The 19,742-nt window shown below is 37.3% G+C and overlaps 1 protein-coding gene and 1 long non-coding RNA gene across 4 annotated transcripts in view; one reads left to right on the plus strand and one right to left on the minus strand.

Moving 5' to 3' along the window:
- Positions 1 to 19,742, plus strand: part of DTNA (dystrobrevin alpha) — a 294,094-nt gene that overhangs the window by 33,210 nt on the left and 241,142 nt on the right. The gene's annotated exons all lie outside the window — the stretch shown is intronic.
- LOC123614515 (uncharacterized) overlaps positions 9,090 to 19,742 on the minus strand; it is a 29,885-nt gene continuing 19,232 nt past the window's right edge. The window contains exons 3-4 of one of the 2 annotated variants that reach the window (XR_012502043.1): positions 13,809 to 14,153; positions 9,090 to 13,028 (exon numbers count right to left, since the gene is read on the minus strand). This is a non-coding gene — a long non-coding RNA (uncharacterized LOC123614515). Of the gene's footprint in view, positions 13,029 to 13,087; positions 14,154 to 19,742 lie in introns of those variants that run through there. The other variant, XR_012502042.1, reaches the window with a different exon arrangement.

The raw sequence follows: 19,742 nt of genomic DNA on the forward strand, positions 1-19,742 counted from the left end.
GTTAAGTATTAGTATTACCCACCTTTTGCAGATGGGGAAATGGAGGCGGGCAGAGGTTATATAATTTGCCCCAGTTCCTGCAGTGGCTAAGTGGTAGAGCCAAGGTTAAAATCCACACAGACTAACCCAGGGGGTTGAGGTCTTCCCCACTCTTTAACAGCATGAGGCAGGAATGAAGGACACTTGTTGGTCAAATAATGTAGAAGATTTGGGGGAGATGAGCGAAATGATAGGTTTTTGTTCTTCCCAAATCTGGCTTTCGAAGATAAACTCAATGATCTTACTGATCTGAATGCACGGAGTGGGAGATGATGATTCCTGCCAGTTGTGATGGTCCCCGGGTCTGCCATCTTCCACGCTGGATTAAATATCAGAAATTAACCTCTGCAGAGTCTCGTCAGTAGCTCTCGAATGGGCGTAGCTGGGATCATAGAGCAAACATCCACCAGTAAGAATAGCTAAAACATCCTTTTAGGACACCTCTCTGCAGGAAGCTCTTCAAAGACGTAAGCTGATGTATTATAATTCAGTGACTCGCTTACGGCAGGTATTTTCTGAAAATTCAGTCCTTTTCTCAAGGGAAGAAAAAAAAAAACCAGAAATCATTATAGTGAGAGAATAAGAGAAATCTGAAAATGTATCTGGTAAGAGCCTAAACCATACTAGAAACAAAATACGTGTTCAGTATGTAAATATCTAACTCTATGATGTGGGACATTATATTAAAAGATCTTGACTGAGGTGCTGTATGGTACAGGCGAAAATCTGTTGACGGTTCTAAAAATAAGCCAACAGTTTGGCTTTTCTGTGTTTCTGAAATTTGGTGAGACATTTTTGTTTGGATTCTGCAGGAACGATTTAAATGGCTTTGAGAAATGAATGAATTTTAAAAAGAATAAAAATTTGCTTGGTTATCAGTCTCTCAGAACCGAACCATTTGAAACTCAGTTTCCTCAGCTCGGAGTGGGAACAGGAAGGACTTCAAAAACACACCCTCTATTAGAGAATTAATTAAACGGTGCTTGGAGAAAATATTTTTATTCTGGAGAAAGGCTTCATATATAAGGTGTCGTTGAGTTACAGCAATTTCTGCCCTGGGTAAACAAGCAAACTAGATGGGAGAGACATTACTTCACCACTTTCCTGGCCATCACAGCCAGAACAATCAGATCTGTTAAATATATTCACACGGAAGAGCTGGGATAAGATATAGATGATCTTAGAGAAAGGGTATTTGAGTGTTAGAAGAGGGCCAAGAATGGGTTAATTCCTTTCCTCCCTCCCACTTCCTTTCCATCCCTCCCCTTTGTGAATATCTGGGTTCCTCTTAGGTGGAGATGTTGGTGTTGGCATTGGAGATGCAACATGATCACATCAGTCATGTCCCAACTCCCTTTTCTCCTCCCCGCCACCCTAACAAATTTGCATTCTTGCTGGTTTGCTTCAGGATGTCAGATGTCAGTCTTGTCCTACCAGAGATGCTTTGACTGAGGTTTTCCAATAACCTTCAAATTGAAACCATTTATAAGCAACAAATGTTTCACGTTAGGCATCATGCAGAAAGCCGGCGTCTCGTCATCTAAAGCGTCCAGTAGGCGAAGACTCTCCCAGGACGTCTTTCAGTAATTAACTAACTATCCATAATTAAAAGGGAAAGTGAAAATAATGGCAATTGACTCTGGTGTCAGTTATAGGAAAATAATTTGTATGGTTATGTACGTCAGTGTTTCCAGAATTGACTTTTCTGTTTTATTCCTATATCCCTTTATTCTAAAACTTACTTCATCACTTTCTCTTGGCTCCAAGCAAACTTTAAGGGCTAAGGGTTAAATATTACTGGTTACCAAATCAATCACCAAAAGAAATGCCAGCTTTGGAATTACTTGCTTACCCAGTCCCTTTCTGTTTTCTCCACTCCATCTACCCTGATTCCCTTTCTCAATCGCTGGGGACAGCGTGGTATTCTAAAAAGACTACTCAAAGACTTGTCACTGGTTTTTCAGGTTTGATCCATGTCCAGCCACAGACTAGCAGCTGATATTTGTAAATACCCCTTGGTTCTTAGTTTCTTCATGCATGGAATGAAGAGGTTGCATTGGGTAACTGATTCTGCTTCCAGCTTTAAATTACTTGTTCTTTGTTTCTCTGGAGTCAGGCAAAAACTAACCCCACTGAACCCCATTTTTCATATTTTTCAGTCAAGTGGCTAGTCTGACCTCTGATTTGAGTAACTCCAATTCTTAAGCCTATCAAACCCAGAACCCGTCTTTATTTTGGAGGGTGTGTAATTAGGTTTATTTGTGTATCTATTAATGGAGGTACTGAGAATTGAACCCAGGACCTCATACATTCTAGGCACACACTATACCACTGAGCTATACCTTCCCTCCCAGAATCCCTCTTTAAATCAAATATTTGGTCATGCGTTATACTCTCCTGAAATAAAATTCATAGATAACACAACCTTATTTACACACAACTAAAGCAAAATATCAATATATTCTCCAAGTGAAACATAAAGAAGTTAAAGGAAAATAGTTTAGAATAAAAATAATATGTATTTCAACATGTATAAGTGCTGAGATCTCACTGCACAAAAAACATACTGAAATATTAAGATGCTTCCACCTGGTCCAGGACTCACTGTAGGTGTGACAAGTACGGATTGTGACTCACCTGTGTTGATACAGACGGGTTGTACTGATGACTCAGGTGGTGCTAGTGGCATTGCTGTTGGTGATGTGATCTTCCAGAATGGCGAGCATGACTTGGCAAATTTCCCCCAAATGTACAATCTTTTCTAATTCCTATAGGAACTATATAAAAGCTACTTTGTGTATGTGTGTGTGTGTGTGTGTGTGTTTAGGTTATAGGCTCAGAAAAATAGCAAACGTGTTTTTCACTTATGTGAATGTCCCAAGGGATGTTTAAAAGTCTTGCAAGATTTGGGGTAACTCTTCTTGTGAGGAAGTGAGCCAAGTGCATGGCGGGACATCCAGTGTCCTTGACCTTTGCTCACCACGTAGTGAGACGGGCACCACCTGCTCTGAGGACCACTGGAGGTAGTGAATAGACTCGCTACTTTCCTTCAGATTGGAGCAAAAATGTTTTTGAGTTAAAGAGCTTTTCATGCTTTTGAGCTGCATATTTAGTTTTCTTGAGTTTTGGCATTGGTTTCTTTGGAGCCATTTAAGCAGACAGGAATTCAGTCTTTTGAGCTCTTGCAGCTTCAATGTCTAACATGTTAGAAGATCAAAAATACTTGATGATTAAAGGAAAAGAAAAAAGAGAGGGAATGTGTCTTCCATGCTTTATATGTGTTCCCTATGAAGACAAAGTTGATAACCAAAAAGTTTTGAATTATAATTGAATGGACCAAAATACTATCATTTATAATCAAAAGTGACTAGGGAAAGGAAAATATATAGTAATACAGGATTGAGAAAGACATATTGAGAATGGTTAGGCTAAGACAGACATTTTGTGGAAAAGGAAAAAAAAATTTCTTGATGAAAGAGTAAAGTAGAAGTTTCTGCAGATATATGCCTTCAGCATTAACAGTAACTACTAGCATTTATGTAGTGCTTACTATGTGCCAGATACTGTTCTAAGGGCTTTACACATAATCATTTCACTTTCACAGCAATACCCATTTCACAGGTGAGAAAACCGAGGCACAAAGATGTTTAGTACCTTGCCCAAGGTCATGGGTCATACATCTAAAGTAAAGGAGTTGGAGTTTGAATACAACTAGTCTAAGACCATACCGCGTTTTCAACCACTGTTTAATTTTGTTGAAGCTTGTATGCCGGTAGCTTAAAATAATGCTTTAAAATATTATTGCTGAGTAAATTAGTTTTACTATTATGAAGCTATGAAAGGTTTAAAATAATGTGATTGAGAGAGTGAAAGGTCAGGACAATTCTCAGTTGTGAGACAGTCTCCCACACACACGGGCAGGATGTCAAGCATCTTTGACTCCTGCCCACTAAATACCAGAATTCTGTATTTTAATTATGCAAATAGCACATGAAGGCATTCTCAGGATAAAAATTTAAAATACAGACATTTATAGAGTGAAATCATTTTCCTTCACTCTTCTAACAACTTCTCTCTTTTATGCAAAAATAAGTTTGGGATGTTTCTTTTTGCTTCTACAAAATTTATGAATACACACACTCACATACACACACAGTTTTCTAACATAAAATGGCTGTGAAGTACACACATTCTTCCCATTTTTTTCTTCACTTATTCTTGTGATTTTTTTTTTCTTGCCCCCAAATATATGGACCTTTCTCATTGTTAATGGTTTCTTAACAAACCATAAATATATACTGGTAATTTGTAAAATCGTTCACCTGTTGGTTGATACACTACTTAATTTTAACGTTTTAAACAAAAATTGTGAGTTGTTTTCCTTGGACAAATATCTTCATGTTCATTGCCAAATATTTTCTAATGGATTCCTGGTAGTGAAATTTCACTGATAACATTAAACTTTCCTCTGAAATCGTTTTCCCAAGTAAACTTACACTGGGAGATGAGTGTACCATGTTCTTGCTACTGGGCCATCAGTGCACATTATTGATTTTTTCTAAGTGTCTTGCCAATCTGATCTGTAAAGAGTGACACCACATTGTTTCAAATTGCATTTACTAGTGATACTAGCATCTTTTCATTTCTTTTTGGCTTTTTGTGTTTCCTCTTGATAAGCATTCCGTTTGTTCTCTTAAATTATTTTCCTCTCAGCATGGCATTTATTTCCTACTTTTCTGTCTTGTGGTAGAGAAATTTAAATTACAAATAAGCGAATTTTTCAGTCTTTTCATTTATGGATTGTGGGTTTGGTGTCTTTAAGGAAGGTCCTCCCTACCTAAGACTGTAAACATGCAATTATGTATTATTTTATAAAGCTTATATAGATTTAAGTTTAGGTCTTTAGACCATATGGATACATTTACGTGTGAGGTAAATGTTATCTAAATAATACCAGTAAACATGTATAGGATATTTCCCACACACCAGACATTGGGCTAAGTATTTTAAATGAATTACCAAAATTAACCCTCCCAACATTCATGCAAGATACTGCTATTTTCTTATTAACAGCATCTGAGGAAATTGAAACCCAGACAGGTTATTAACTTACTCGGGGTCATAAAAGTCAATGAGAAACTAATTTGAACTCAAGCAAGCTGCCTGCATAGAGATTTAAGTGATCAGAAGTCACTCCACAGTGGATACTTGAGGATTCTGAAAGTTCCTCCTAGTTCTCACAGTATTTTATTAGGATGAAGGTTTATCCTAATAAAAGTCTGTGATTGTATGATCCTTGTTCTAATTCCACATCGATTTAGAGAGAGAGAATTTGAGACCGAGGATATATATAAAACCATTGTTCCCAAACTTGAACAAGAATCACAATCCCTTGGACCATTTATTAAAACACAGACTGGGGGACCCCACCCAGAGCATCTGACTCAGTGGGTCTGCGGTGGGGCCCGAGAATTTGCATTTTTAACAAGTTGCCAAGAGATGTTGAGGCTGCTGGCTCAAGATAAACCATTACGTGGTAGTGTCTTAATGAATAATTGAGATGTCCAAGCATGGGTCTAAGAATAGTCCATCCTTTAACTGGTCTGAAATGCCACTGCTTTCTCTGAACTAAGTATCTACATGTGTATGAATTTCCTCTTGAGTTCTTTTCCATTCCATGAATGTATGTGTGTATTTTTAAACCACTACTGCACTATCTTAATCATTCTGTCTTTATAGTACATCAGTATTGCTATCTGGTGGGACAGTTACCCTTGGTAAATGGGAAGTGATTTTTCAAACTAATTGAGGTCATTCCACACCATTTGATCCTTCAGATAATCTAGAGAATTACCTTCTCAAATTCCATGATGAAGTTTTAACTCGTACCGTATCAAATTCACAAATAAATGTGGATGTCCTGATACCTTTCCAATATGGTATCTGCAAAAATTATATGTCCATTTCCATGTACTATTCTGGTCTTGTATTTCTGTCAAATGACTTTGAGGGTCTTCTTCATAGAAGTTCTTAACATTTCATGTTTGATTTGTTTGTAAGTATTTTATAAATGTCTTGCACTACTGAACGGATTTATTTTACTTTTACATTTTGAGTGGCTATTTCTGGTGTAAAGCTATTGGTTTTTAAAATTTTTATCATACTTTCTCATTAGTTCTAATTGTTTTATACTAGATTATCTTGGATTTTTTTGTCAACCATATTATCTACAAATAAGCATATTTTAAAATGTTTCTTTAACAATTAGATTGTCTTGGACAGAATTTCTACTTTCATGTTGAACAGTGCTGATGCTAATGGGCGTCTCTGGCATTTTCTTGACTACCTTGGAATGTTTCTAACGTTTCATCAGTAAATATATGACCAAACCAAACTTGGGCTCACTCGCCCATGTGCAGTAAAGCCAAATTTATTGACACCGGGTTGTGGTGAAGGGAAGTGCAGTGTGTATTGGTGGTGCCAAGCAAGGAGTCTGGGTGGCTGATTCTCAAAAGTCTCTGTGATGGCTTTCAGGGAAATGTTTTAGAGACAGGGTGAGAGAGAGGGTTGCGGGGTGTAGGATCAGCTCATGAATATTCTTCTGATTGGTTTGTGGTGAGGTAATCAAGAGTCAACATCATCACCTTCTAGTTCCAACCAGTGTAGGGTCTACATGCTTGTGGGCAGCATGTAGTTCACTGCCTCTACCTGGTAGGGGGTTTAGTATCTGCAAAACAGCTCAAAGGATATGGCTCAGAATATCATCTGTATCCCTTGAGGAGGAACTAAAGGGCTGTGACTTTGTTTAATGGCTAAACTTATTATTTTGTCTTGTTTGACTGTTTTCTTTGTTTCTGCATTTTTTCATTTCTCTGATTAAATTTATTCTTTGGAACTCAGGGAAGACCCAGGAGGCTACAGTTACTCTACAAACAAGAGAAATGGGTGGAGGAAATTGGGGGGTTCTGTCCCCCAGGAAGGCCCCATAGAGTCCTGCTTAGTTACAATTTCCCCCTTTTCTTTGTTACTCCTCAATCCCGAGGGAGAACAGGTGAGGAACAGGAAAGAGAATAGTTTTGGGTAGAGAGGTTAATCATAAACTCTGCAGAGGAACTCAGTCTTGTGGGACTCGGTTCCTAATACAGTGTTTACTATTGATTTCTCATAGACAGACCTTTTCATGAGAAACATCTTCTATCCATAGGTTACAGAAAGTTTATATCAAGAATTGGTGCTCTTTATTTATTAAATAGTTTCTCAGCAGCTGAAAAATAATTACCATTATTACCACAGAGAGGTTTCTTCTTTTAATTTATTAATGCTATTTCAATCTACTAGTGTATTTACTGTTGTTAACTATACTATTTTGGTATTCGTGGAAAAAAGCTTGCTTCACCAGTATGTTTGCTCTCCTGATAACTTAACTGAACTTCATACACCCTAAGATTCTTCCAGTTAAGTGCATAATTTATATTATGCTTCTGTTTTCTTCACCTGTGCTCGAAAATACTGTCATGCTAGCAGTCTTTTTCAGTAATTTGGAATAATTTGTTTTATGTAGGGAGTATCTGTTCCTCTATGACATATGTTACTGTAATTCATATAGGGAGCTATTTCATTTGGGTGTATTTGTTCTTATATGAACCTCACCTTGAAAACTATTATAAATTTCTACGTGTAGACTTCTGTCTGGTTTTCAACATCATCACTGAAGTTCTTCCCCTTGAATACTTCTTTAATTATATTCCATAAGTTTGAATGTGTACTGTTCCTACCATGATTGATCTGAACAGCAAAAATGTTTATATTTTTTCAACTGAGCAGCTTTGGGTACCAGACTCTTAACGTACAGCAGGAAGCAAAGCCATCCAGGTCTCCACTCTGCTGGTGCTTACATTCTAGTGGGAGGAGGTGAGGCTAAAGAAGTGAACACTCAAATAGGATGATATCAGATGATGACAAGTGCCATGAAGGAAATGTGACAGGGAGATGTGATGGGGGACAAGTAATGGCAGTGGCCACTTTAGATCAATGCTCTGAGGAAGGCCTAATGAAGCTATGAACTGAATGAGGAAAAGGAGCCTGACAGACAAGGATCTATGAGAAAAGGGAAGGAGACCGAAGGCACAACATGGTGGTCGTTGATGGTGACATAATCAAGGAAGAGAGAGAGGATGATAGGAATAAGACTATTAATCATATTACTAAAGTCTGCTCTATCCTTAATTAATAATAATTTATGTCCAATTTGGAATACATGTGAGGAGGAAAGGGGATGCTATTAATAATTACTTAGGAAGAATAGTCGTAAACTGGGACCATCAGACAAACTGGGACATGTGGACACCCTCTTAATTCTTTTTCTCTCTACTTGATCTGTCAGTTGATGAAAGAAGAATATTGTGTTATGATCAACCAGCCCATTTACGGTTACCCCATTTCTCCTTGCTTTTCAACGAAACAGAATTGGAGGGAAAGAACATTTTTCTACGCTAAACCTTTCCCTTTAATTTTATTTGATTTTATATTTAGATCACCAAACCTGTTTACTTTTAGTTAGCACTCCCTTGTTTAACCTTTGTCCCTTTGTTTTCAACTTTTATTTGCTATTTTGCTGAGCATAGCTCTTGTGGGCAACGTGGAGGTACTTACCCAGATGGAGAAGTTCAGGTAGCTTACCCTGTTTTTCACAATTACTGTGATGGTTAACAATTTGGATACATTCCTGCATTTTTTTGTGTGTGTTTATCATACTTTCTTATTGCTTCTTTTTGCCTCTTTCCTACTTTAAAAAAAGTTGAAAAATTTATTCATATTTTTCCTTTTAATGATTCTGAAGTTATGTATCCTATTTATAATTCTCTAATAATTACTCAAAAATTCACAACGTGCTTTTTAAAGTTTATCATCTTTCATCAAAGTCTAGAGTTAACCTACCTTCCTCTCCCCTTCTGCGTAAAAACCTTACCACACCTTTTCGTTTTCCAATGCCAGCTTCTTTACTGGATCCCAGCGACGTGCTGAAGTCGTCTGGAATTATAGTTCCAGGTTATTGTTAATTTTACTGCAGACCTTTCTTCTGTGTGTTGTACTATTGCCATTTTTACACATCAGTCACATGTGAAGTGCCTGAAATTTCAGAATGTAAATGCATTGAGGTATGTTTCCGAGACTTATAACTTGCTTTGTAAGGGGTGTGACGCTGTAAACATACTTCTCAGTTTTCTTTCACATGACATCTTACATTTTCAATAAGCACCATGTTCCAATATATTTATATAATAAATTTTCCTTAGATTTCTTCTTTTTCTTAAACATGATTTTGAGTGGTTTTATGTAATATTCACAAATACTCTCCTTTCTTGTGATATTTACATTTTTATTTTCAGCATTACAAGTTTTATCTCCGTAGACTGTCATGCTTGCTATGTGCTATGTTAACAAGAAAAAGGTAGTTAATAGAGAAATTACAAATAGAGATCATTACCTTAAGAATACATCAGGTATCCACATTTTTAGTTAACAGTAATCTTAGTATGATGTGTGAATTTGCCTAAGCCCCTTACCAGAAGGAGTGTAAAAACCAGCACTGCAAAAATTTAAAAGGAACTGGTTTTGTCGCAACAGTCATGTGGATTTAGGCATGGGTAGCTGGTAATTAGGAAGTCGTTCTGATAGTTCATAGGATAGAGTTTAACTTCAAGGGAGCAAAGGAGAGAATATCTTTCTTTGATTGTCCCTGCATTTTTTTCATTTATTCATGTCCCTTTGCTCTTACAAAAGCAGCTGGCTGACTTACATTATCTTTGTAACTGAAATTCAACAAAGGTACCTACATCTTCTTTCTTCTTTCCCCTCCCATGTCATTTGCTGTATGACAAAAGAGAACACCTTAGCTCTCATATATTTGAACTCTTTTATACAAGCATTAGGAATACTTATTGTAGCACAAGGAAAAGTGTAAATTGCCATGTGGGGTTTTATTTATTTAGTTTAGTAAATGGGTAGTGCGCATTTCTCATATGCAGTGGGAAAAGAAACCCAAATTAGGTAATAGCGACCCTTCAGTATGGTAGAAAATTGAATTGTTTCCTAGACATAAGCTCAGAATACATACAGAGGATGTGTTTATAGTAGAGACTCGGATTTGAGAGAAATTTGATGGTTTTCACATGAGGAGTCAAAAGTAAATTTGAAGAAAACTCGTACATAAAACTCCTGGACGTGGAAAGTATGGACAGAAGAGGGTAACGGAGTATCTCACAAAATGAGAACGTCGAACAAATACTGTGCACCCACACGAGTCTACACACAGAGAAGCACTTGGAAAGTGATACTTGATTCACTAAAAGGATTCTTCAACCTTGTGTCAGAGTCAGCAGGCATATGGGAAGCCAGAAAGATGAGAAAAACTAGCCTGAGCTACAGCAATCATGATGGAAGGATGTAAAGGAAGGGTTTATTTATTTATTTATTTTTTTGTACAAAGCTTTCGGGCCAGCTGTTAATTTCAAGAGGTGGTGGCAAAGAATGACATGTGAAAGTGATGGATTCTTTCACATAAAAAGCCAGTTAGTTTGGGGAGGACGGGGAAAAAAAACGTTAACTGCGCAAAGTGGAAATGAGAACGCTTCCTTAGAGGGGGTGTACGGATATTTTGTAGCCACTGACCACTTAGCTGTAGGTCCTACTGTGTAACACAGGGGACTATACTCAGTAGCTTGTAATAACCTACAATGACAAAGAATATGAAAATATTTTATTGTAAATGACACTAGGTAGAGTTTGGTGCAGTTTGTTCAATTCCGTCTCTGTTTCTCTTTTTGTACAGTAAGAACGAGAAAATACTTTTACTGGGTTCTCATGGCAGGTTGTGGAGTAAGGTTAAGAGTTCATGGGGTCAGTTTCTTCTGTGTCAACACTTTCTTAGCAAGACACTAGGTCCCAAGTGTGCACAGCTTTCTCAGAGCAGTGTGCCAAGCAGTCATCCAGAGATCATTAATTAAGAATCTACTCAGCACTGAAATTGCGACTTTGAGACATTAAAGTGTTTCTTTAAAAAAAAAAAAAGAGAGAGAGGGAATCTGCAGGTGCTCAGCTCTGTACTAATACTGCAGGAAGAGTGTTTAAAATATAGCTTTCCTATAAATTGGTCGCAAAAGCATACGAAATGTCCAGATGCTTTCAAAAATGATTTTACTGACCCACAAGAAGGAAAGCACAGGTCTCCCCTGCCTTCCAGCAATGGGAATATATTTCTTCTCGTGTTCTCCAGCTCCCTCCTTTTCACCTCTGTCTAACCAAAGGCATGAATTTCAGCTCATCCTAAGTGAAGACCTGGATAATTTATAACTAACTAATTTACATGGAGATTTGCCTTATGTTTAGTTTACATGGAGATTTGTCCTATAGACTGAATTCAGTTAGTCCAGTGCTCTAACTAGACACACTCAAAACCACTCCTGGTTCATTCCAGCCAGCATTCTGTTCTAGTCGGTGATACCCCAAACAGTGCCCTAAAACACCCTGTTTGAGTGAATTAGGGAATATCCACCATTTTTCACATTCACAGATATTGTAAACAAGCTCTCATTAACCCAGCTCACATCCTACCAGACAAGGCTCACTCCTACCCAGTTTAAGATTTCAATAAACATTACCAATTAGCTTGGATTGTTTTGTAACTCTGAATTAATCATACTTCCTTAATAGGTGAAGGGAAGTGTCTCAAAGATTAATTCGGCTTACCAGAAGGATCTGGGACCACGCATGTCTTCCTGCTGGACTAACTCTGTGCTAATAAATATGTCAGCAACAAACTCATCACATAAGTCCCATTCTCCAAAAAACTCAAAAATCAAGGCACAAGCGAGGCCTCCAACAATATCTCATATGCATCAGATCAACACTAAACCTCTAAAAAAAAGTTTAAGTGACTCTTTTGTAGGTAAAATGCATGTCATTTAGGGAAGGACCTTGCAGGAGGGAAGTTGCCCAGTAATTACTTGCCCTTATTTCATTGTAACTTTCATATGATTATAAATTGGTTATTATGGTATTGTCTGAAATGATATATTGGGAATAATCATAACAAATTATGATATGAAGATGATTTGTTACAAATATGGACAATTTTCATAAAGATTGGAGATTTGTATAATAATATTTTGAAAGACACTGTTTTCTGCGTTTGGTAAATTTGATCATCAGGCCCTGTCAATCACCAGCAAAATTAAAAATATATACATTTCAAAAGCAGAGAGGACCTATTTTTCTTATCACGACAATTTTCAAATTATTAAATTTCTAATTCTTTATGCCAGGGAGCCTCAGTCAACCTGTCATCTTCTTGCCTTTACTTTCCCTCTGCCTCCATCAAAAAAAAAAAAAAAAAAAAAAAAAGAATTGTAAGCAGCAAAAATTGATCTTGCTATGGATTTTGCTCTGAGCTGCAACCAGCCAAGGAATTACTCTATTATACATGTCACTGCAAGACGTCCTGGGAGAACTCCTACAAGACGAGAATTACTCTGTGCAATGACCTGGATGCATAAGGCCTGACTCAATGAAAATTACAGGCTGCTTTGATGTGGACTAGTGTATGAAAGACATCCGTTATTATTTTTCAAACAACATTGTGTTCTCAGAAATGTCCCTTACCATTTCCCTTGAATAAGTCGTTTTCACTTTTTCTTCCTTGGAAAACAAAACATTCTGACTTACGTAATTTGTCTGCTTTATTCATAGGAGGACAAAGTCAATATTTCAAAATCACTTCGAAAAAGACAGAGGACTGAGCTCAGATGACAAAAGTTGGAATAGATTGTTTAGAAGAAGACTATTGGCTATTCTGCCTTGGCTTTAAAAATATGAATTTTAATGTGCCCCAGGTACAATATGGGTCTCCATACATCAGCCAGTTGTCATAACAGCAACCAAGCTAAATGTGAACCCAGCCGGAAACTTTCTCGGATGGTTTTCACGTAAATCTGAAAGCAATGAAATGAAACAAGATTTAATGAAAGATTAAAAGAGCATTGTATCAATATAGCTAACTCTTTTTTATTGAAGTATAATCAATTACAATGGGTCAATATCTGGTGTACAGCATAATGTCCCTGTTTCATATTCTTTTTAATTAAAGGTTATTACAAGATATTGAATATGGTTCATGCTGTACAGAAGAAAATTTTTATCTATTGTTATATGTAGTGGTTAACATTTGTAAATCTCAAACTCCCAAATTTATCTCTTCCCTCCTCCTTTTCCCCAGTAACTGTAAGATTGTTTCCTATGTCTGTGACTCTGTTTCTTTTGTAGATGAACTCATTAGTGTCCTCTTTTATTTTTTTTCTTTTTCTGGTTTTTTAGATTCCACATAAGAGTGATATCATATGGCATTTTTCTTTCTCTTTCTGGCTTACTTCACTTAGAATGACATTCTCCAGTTCCATCCATGTTGCTGTAATTATTTTATTATTTTTATTGCTGAGTAGTATTCCATTTTATTAAATACCACAACTTCTTTATCCAGTCATCTGTCGATGGACATTTAGACTGTTTCCATGTCTTGGCTATTGTAAATAGTGCTGCTGTGAACATTGGGGTGCCTGTATCTTTTCAAATTAGAGTTCCCTCTGGATATATGCCCAGGAGTGCGATTGCTGGATCATAAGGTAACTCTATTTTTAGTTTTTTGAGCAATCTCCAAAATAGCTAACTTAATGATTGAAGAGTGAATATCTGAGGAAGCTGCCACAGTCTTTTACCTTCTATTTTCTTGAGGCATGAGGAATTTATCTTTGGGTTACAATGAGGTGAAGACTTTAACTTTCCTCTTTTAAAGAATGACCCCCTCCTCTTCTGTGCTGCCTTAGATAAGTACTTCTCCGCGATGCATCTAGTGACTGGATGTGCAGTTGAGAACTGTGTGGCTCACCGTCATCTGGGTTCATGGGCCTGGGTTCATGCACTGTTGCTCACGTGGGTTAGAGGGGTTCCCCGGACAGGGAACCAGAGCCCTGAGGGGAAGGGGTCACCAGGCACTCCAAAGAGGGAGTCTCTGTCTCTCTTAAGCTGAATTCTTTTTCTTTTTCTTTATCAGTAGAAGTAATCTAAGGTGAAGAAGACGATGATAATTAACATCATGGAGAGCATTTTATAATTGAAGCATTTCTTTCAGTGCTTATAAAGTATTAAAAAGAAAGTACCAAGTCATTAAAAAAAAAGAAGTCAAACTATGTTCTTTGCTTTCAAGGATTTTAAAGAAATATTTGTCATTTTATCATGTCTGTGCACACATCTTTCTGACACCAAGAAACCAGTTCAGCCTGGGTTAGTCTTCTAAGTGTCCCAGGTCAGGAGTCAGAACTTCCAATATCTGGCTCTACTTCATATTTCTTCGAGAGCTTAAGCTGACCCCTGAGCAAAAACACCTTCAGACTTGAATGTAGGCATTTTAACATCCTTAATAGGGGGGACTGCACAAAGGTACTGTAATTGTCCCTTTGTTCTTTCCAATGCCTGGCCAGTCAAAACCGTTTTGCCTTGGAAGAGAAACAGAAAGCAAGTTTGGAAAGTGTTCTGGCCCATTTCGATTTTTATATTTGAGCTCATGATTCCAATCACGTCTCCAGAATGATTGTGCCCCCTTAGTTGCTTTAGGCTAATTGTCTAAAATTCCTCCCCCCCAAAAAAATGAATTTGCTGTCTCCATTGTTACCATAAACCAGAAAGTTGTATGCATTGGTAGGGTGAGGGTGGTGTTTTCTCAGAAATTCTGCAGTCAACATTTCCCATACACTATTTTCCAAAAGATTAATAAGCAAAAAATATTGCTGTGGCCATTAAAAAGTATATGGGGGCTGACACAACATTGTAAACTTATTATACTTCAATAAAAATGTATCTTTTACAAAGTCAGATTTTTTTTTTGAAAAGTATATGGGGGTTGATTGGTTGCTTTATGGTTTTCGGGCTTGAAGGTCTAAACATGATGCTAGACTGGATCTTTCCCGCCCACCCGAAGAGAGATGCTGGATTAGCAGGAAAGAGTCCAGATACCATGTTAGTGTTTATGTCACATCAGGGTGCAGAGCAGGTGGACAAACACAGTTTTAAACAGATTTCCCAATATTTTCTAGTTAAATTCTTAGGTATCCTTTAACATATAACCCAAATTAATCACATCATTAAAAGAATAAGAAAATCTGCTAATTTTGTTCTAGTTGCATTTATCTAAAATTCAGTAAGATATCAAATGATTTCAGTTTTAGGACAATTGCATGGTCCATTCGGGGAGCATTAGCTTTCTGCCATCACTTTCAAGATACACTAAAATCCAATATAGCTCTTCATGTCTTGTTCCCAGTCAAAATTAAATGCAGTCCTTTGAAAGAAAACATTTCCATTTCCGTACTACATTGTGTTTTATCCTCATTTCTCCTGGTAACTGTATTTATTTTTATGACTCTAGAGTTAATTGCACAGCTTTCTTTGGTGACTTCGCTTGTGTTTTGTGTTGTTCAGTAGAGGCCGTCCTTGGACGCTGCTTTGAGCTCCATAGTAACTCAGATTTCTTTTAATCCGCACTGCAATGGAGCTCTTATTTCCTCTGCTGTAAAATATAAGACCATCTGTTGAGTCTGGGCTGTTATTATTTTTATCATCACTGTGACTAGACTGGACCCCATTCATGCTCTGTTGATAAATCTAGCCTGTCAGCCCTCAGAACAAAGGAGTTTTGTTTTAGCTCTCCTATCTTATGTCACAGCAGTTGATCATTTCTCACTCAAATTCTTACAGTTCATGAGTTACTTGTATGAAGGCTCTCCCTGGCCTGCCCTCCACCCTGCCCATCCGTAGGCCAAAAGCAAGTCGAGGGGTTCTTCTGCCTCCAGACTGCATTCCACAGGTGTTCACCTCGGCACAGCCGTATGCACAGCCATCACTCAAGTCCAAGTCACAGACATCTCATCCCTGAGGTGCTGTAGTGTCTTCTGCATTACTCTTACCACTCTCCTAACACACTCTTCACTCAGCGGCCAGAATATCTTCTTGTTTTACTTTTCAATGAAGACTTTTTTTTTTCTGTCTGTGCTTGTTGGCATTCCCAGGTTAGCTTCCCCAGTACACAGTCTGGGATGTTTGAGGCAAAAACAAAAACAAAAACAAAAACCCAAAACCAGGGAACTCCCTGCTGGGTCTTTCCTTAGGCCCCGAGGGCCCTAACCTGTCTGTCTTCTCTCCAGCATTCAGAGTCTTCTCCTGTTTGCTTTATATGTAATGTCTAGGGTTTTAAGCTGTACTGAGCAAGAGAAATAGGGAAAACTACATCTTCTCCACCTGATCTGGACCTGAAAGTCCAGAATATCATTTAAAAACATAAATCACCTTGTATGACTGTCCCCAGTTTAAGCCATTCAGTGGCTCCCTGTTGATCTTGGTAGGCAGTGCAAACAGACATTAGTCACCTACAAGACCCAAGATGATGGAATCTGGTCCCATCCCTTCAACTGTTACCTTGTAGCAGTTGGTGGTTGTTGTATTCAGTTGGCCTTTTATTTCCCTGCAAAGACGCCTTTCTCACTCATCACTTTACAAGCTGTTGGTTGTCTCCACCATTTGTACTTCTCTGCTTGGCTCTATCTCAGTATTCATTTTAAATGCCCCTACCTAATACTATTCCTTTACTTTCCTTACGTTTGGATTTTCTTCACAATTAATATAAATCTGATTTTTCAGTCATTACTTTTTCTAGTTGGTCTGTGTGACTAGGATTACAACACAGCCATTGATCTTTGGAAGATGCGTTTAACCAACACCTCATGCGGAGGACGCCAGTGTATGCAAATCAACCATTGTATAAACACCCAAAAAGTCCCTAAATGATAGAACACTGTGTCATCACAGGCACAGCTGCTGGTCCTAGCTTGCTTATGTTTGATTCATTGATTGATGTAACTCGTATTTACCAAGTACCCTTTAGGCATCAGTCACTATTCTAGGTGTTGGGGAGACAGCTATAAACAAAATGGAAGTCCCAGCTCTGGTGGAGCGTACATTCTAATGAAGGAAGAAAACCTATAAATAAATATGAAGGAAATGTACAGCATGCCATGTGTTGAGTATAAAAAGGAAAACATGGTAAGGGAAGAGGAAGAGGTTGGAGCATGCAGATGTAACAAGGTGACATTTGAACGGGGACCTAAATGAAATCAGGGCCAAGCTATGTAGATATCTAGGAGAAACAGAGGGAACAGTATGGACAAATGTTCTGAAACTGAAGTGTATGTGCGGTTACTGAGGGGCAACAGGATACTAGTGTGGCTGGAGCTTAGGTAGGGAGGAGCAGGGCTAGGAGATGGCGTTGGAGGAGAAGCCCACATAATAAGACCATTGATGGAGGTCGTTGGCCAACTTTGACAATGATGAACAGCCTGTGCTTTTCACACATGGCCACCCTTACTGCTGGCTAAGATACTACCCATTGGAACATGGCGACAGTACCACCAAGAGAAGGAAGTTGTATGGTGAGATTTGATTCAAAACATTCCTGATAGCCTTAAGTCCTAGTAAGAACACTACATACATGACACTTACCAGGCCTGATTTCCCTAGTTGACTCCACAAAGGCAGCGAGAATGAAGAGAAAGTAAAGATAATTACGGTGAGTTCTAAAAAAGTAATTAGAAATAGTTGTGAAAGGAAATGAACTAAGCATTTCAAAGTTATTTAAAATTCCAAACTCACAGTTGTTTAATTGCTGTCCTATATTGCAGTATGACCCGTGTAAGCAACTGAATCAAATTCTGTGGTAAGTGAAAAAAAAAAAAAAGGAAAATCAAAGTAGTCTAGACATACTGAATGGAAATTAAATGCATGTAATCTTTTATTTTTTAATTGAAACTTGAAAACTGTACTTAGCGCATGTATTGCAGTATTGCATTTCATTTGGTAGATACGGGATAAGAACTCAATGCCAAGTCTGATACTACAAAGAGTGTACGTTAGAATCTTGGACAGGAGATGCAAAAGGGAAAAAGTGTTCCTCTCTGGTGTTCTCCTCATTTCATTCATCCATCCATGTTCATAATGAAAACCTTTAAGCTGACATTGACTGTGTCTGATTGAAACAGAAAATAAAGGTTTCATTCACAGTCTCCCTTCCTGAAATCAAAAGTAAAGAGAGCCACTTTCTAGAGGTCTTCAGTAAACATGGTTATTCTCAGAACCGAACTATTTCCTTTTCCTCTTTTACTATCTACTTCTTGCCTAATAACCTGGGATTAATGTTCCATCTTCTTTGTCATTACATGCACCAAACCACAAAGTAGGTACAGAAAAATGCAAATTATACAGCGCTTGAAAATATTATGTCCCATTTTGTAATTATTATAATCATGTACTAGACCATGCTCGCCATAATGAACCACTGGAGAGCTTTCATTCCACCCTGTTCTCTTTCATTCATAACCCTTCACATTGATGAGTCCCTTTATTTGGAATGTCTTCCTTCCCCACCCAGTTCCCACTCTGCCTGACTAACTCCCATTCATCTTTCCGAACGGAGGTTTTAAGTGACTTCTTCCTGTAAACCTTCCCTAATCATCCTTTCTGGGTAGACAATTCTTTGCACGTTAGCTCTGTATATCTATATTATAGAATTTAACACATTAATTTAATCTTAACTTTTCTTATATCCACAGTATATAACACAATGCCAGGAACATGGCTATGCACTCTAATATTTGTTGAATAATTGAATGAACACAATCCCAAAACAAACATTCTGTTATTTATATGTAACAGTGACAAAATTGTAGTGAATTCTAAGGTCATGAAGGTATTTATTGCTTAGAATTCCTTTTTATTTATGTATGATGTATTTATTTATTTTTCAGTTTTATTAGGTAGAATTGTTACAATTTGACTGCACATATACAATATATTGCATGTAAATACATATACACAATATACTGCACATGTTTTTTAAATTCACCTATATGTACTGTTCATTGTTTCTGAGAACATTTAGAGCTTTAGCTTTTTAAATTTTCAAAGTTATCAAAGGAATAAGGCCAGCCACAAAATAAGAATTAATTCAAAAAGATACATACACCCCGCTATTAACAGGAACATTATTTATAATTGCCAAGATACGGAAGCATCCTAAGTGCACATCAATAGATGAATGGATAAAGATGCAGCATATCTATGTAATGAAATACACTCACCCATAAGAAAGAAGGGTATTTTGCCATTTGCAGCCCTTCATTCACTTTTTTTTTTTTTCACCTTAGAATTCCTTTTAAAGTAAAGGCACTGTCATGTAATCGTAATTGAAATAAGCCCACATTTACATTTTGCTTAATTATTCTGGTGCTCATTGAGATGACTCTATTCCACTGAATCGTCCTCAATGCACAATACATCTTACTTTTTCAGGGTAGTCATTGAGAATCTACAGCAATTTAAAAATTTGAATAAAATTTCTTGATGGAATATATATATATATTTTTTTACCAAACAATGTCAGTGAACAAAAGTAATCTAAAATTATTTGGTTTTATATAGTAAGCTCTGTATTTTCATTTCTTATCTATTTGAACTCAGTGCTCGTTATAACCTGCACAATAAATTGGATGGTTTTATGTCATTTGGTAATGAAAAGAATGGTCTTACCGGAAAAAAGAAAAAAAATT

The sequence above is a fragment of the Camelus bactrianus genome, chromosome 24, assembly GCF_048773025.1.
Source record: "Camelus bactrianus isolate YW-2024 breed Bactrian camel chromosome 24, ASM4877302v1, whole genome shotgun sequence".
In the NCBI taxonomy this organism is placed as follows: domain Eukaryota; kingdom Metazoa; phylum Chordata; class Mammalia; order Artiodactyla; family Camelidae; genus Camelus; species Camelus bactrianus.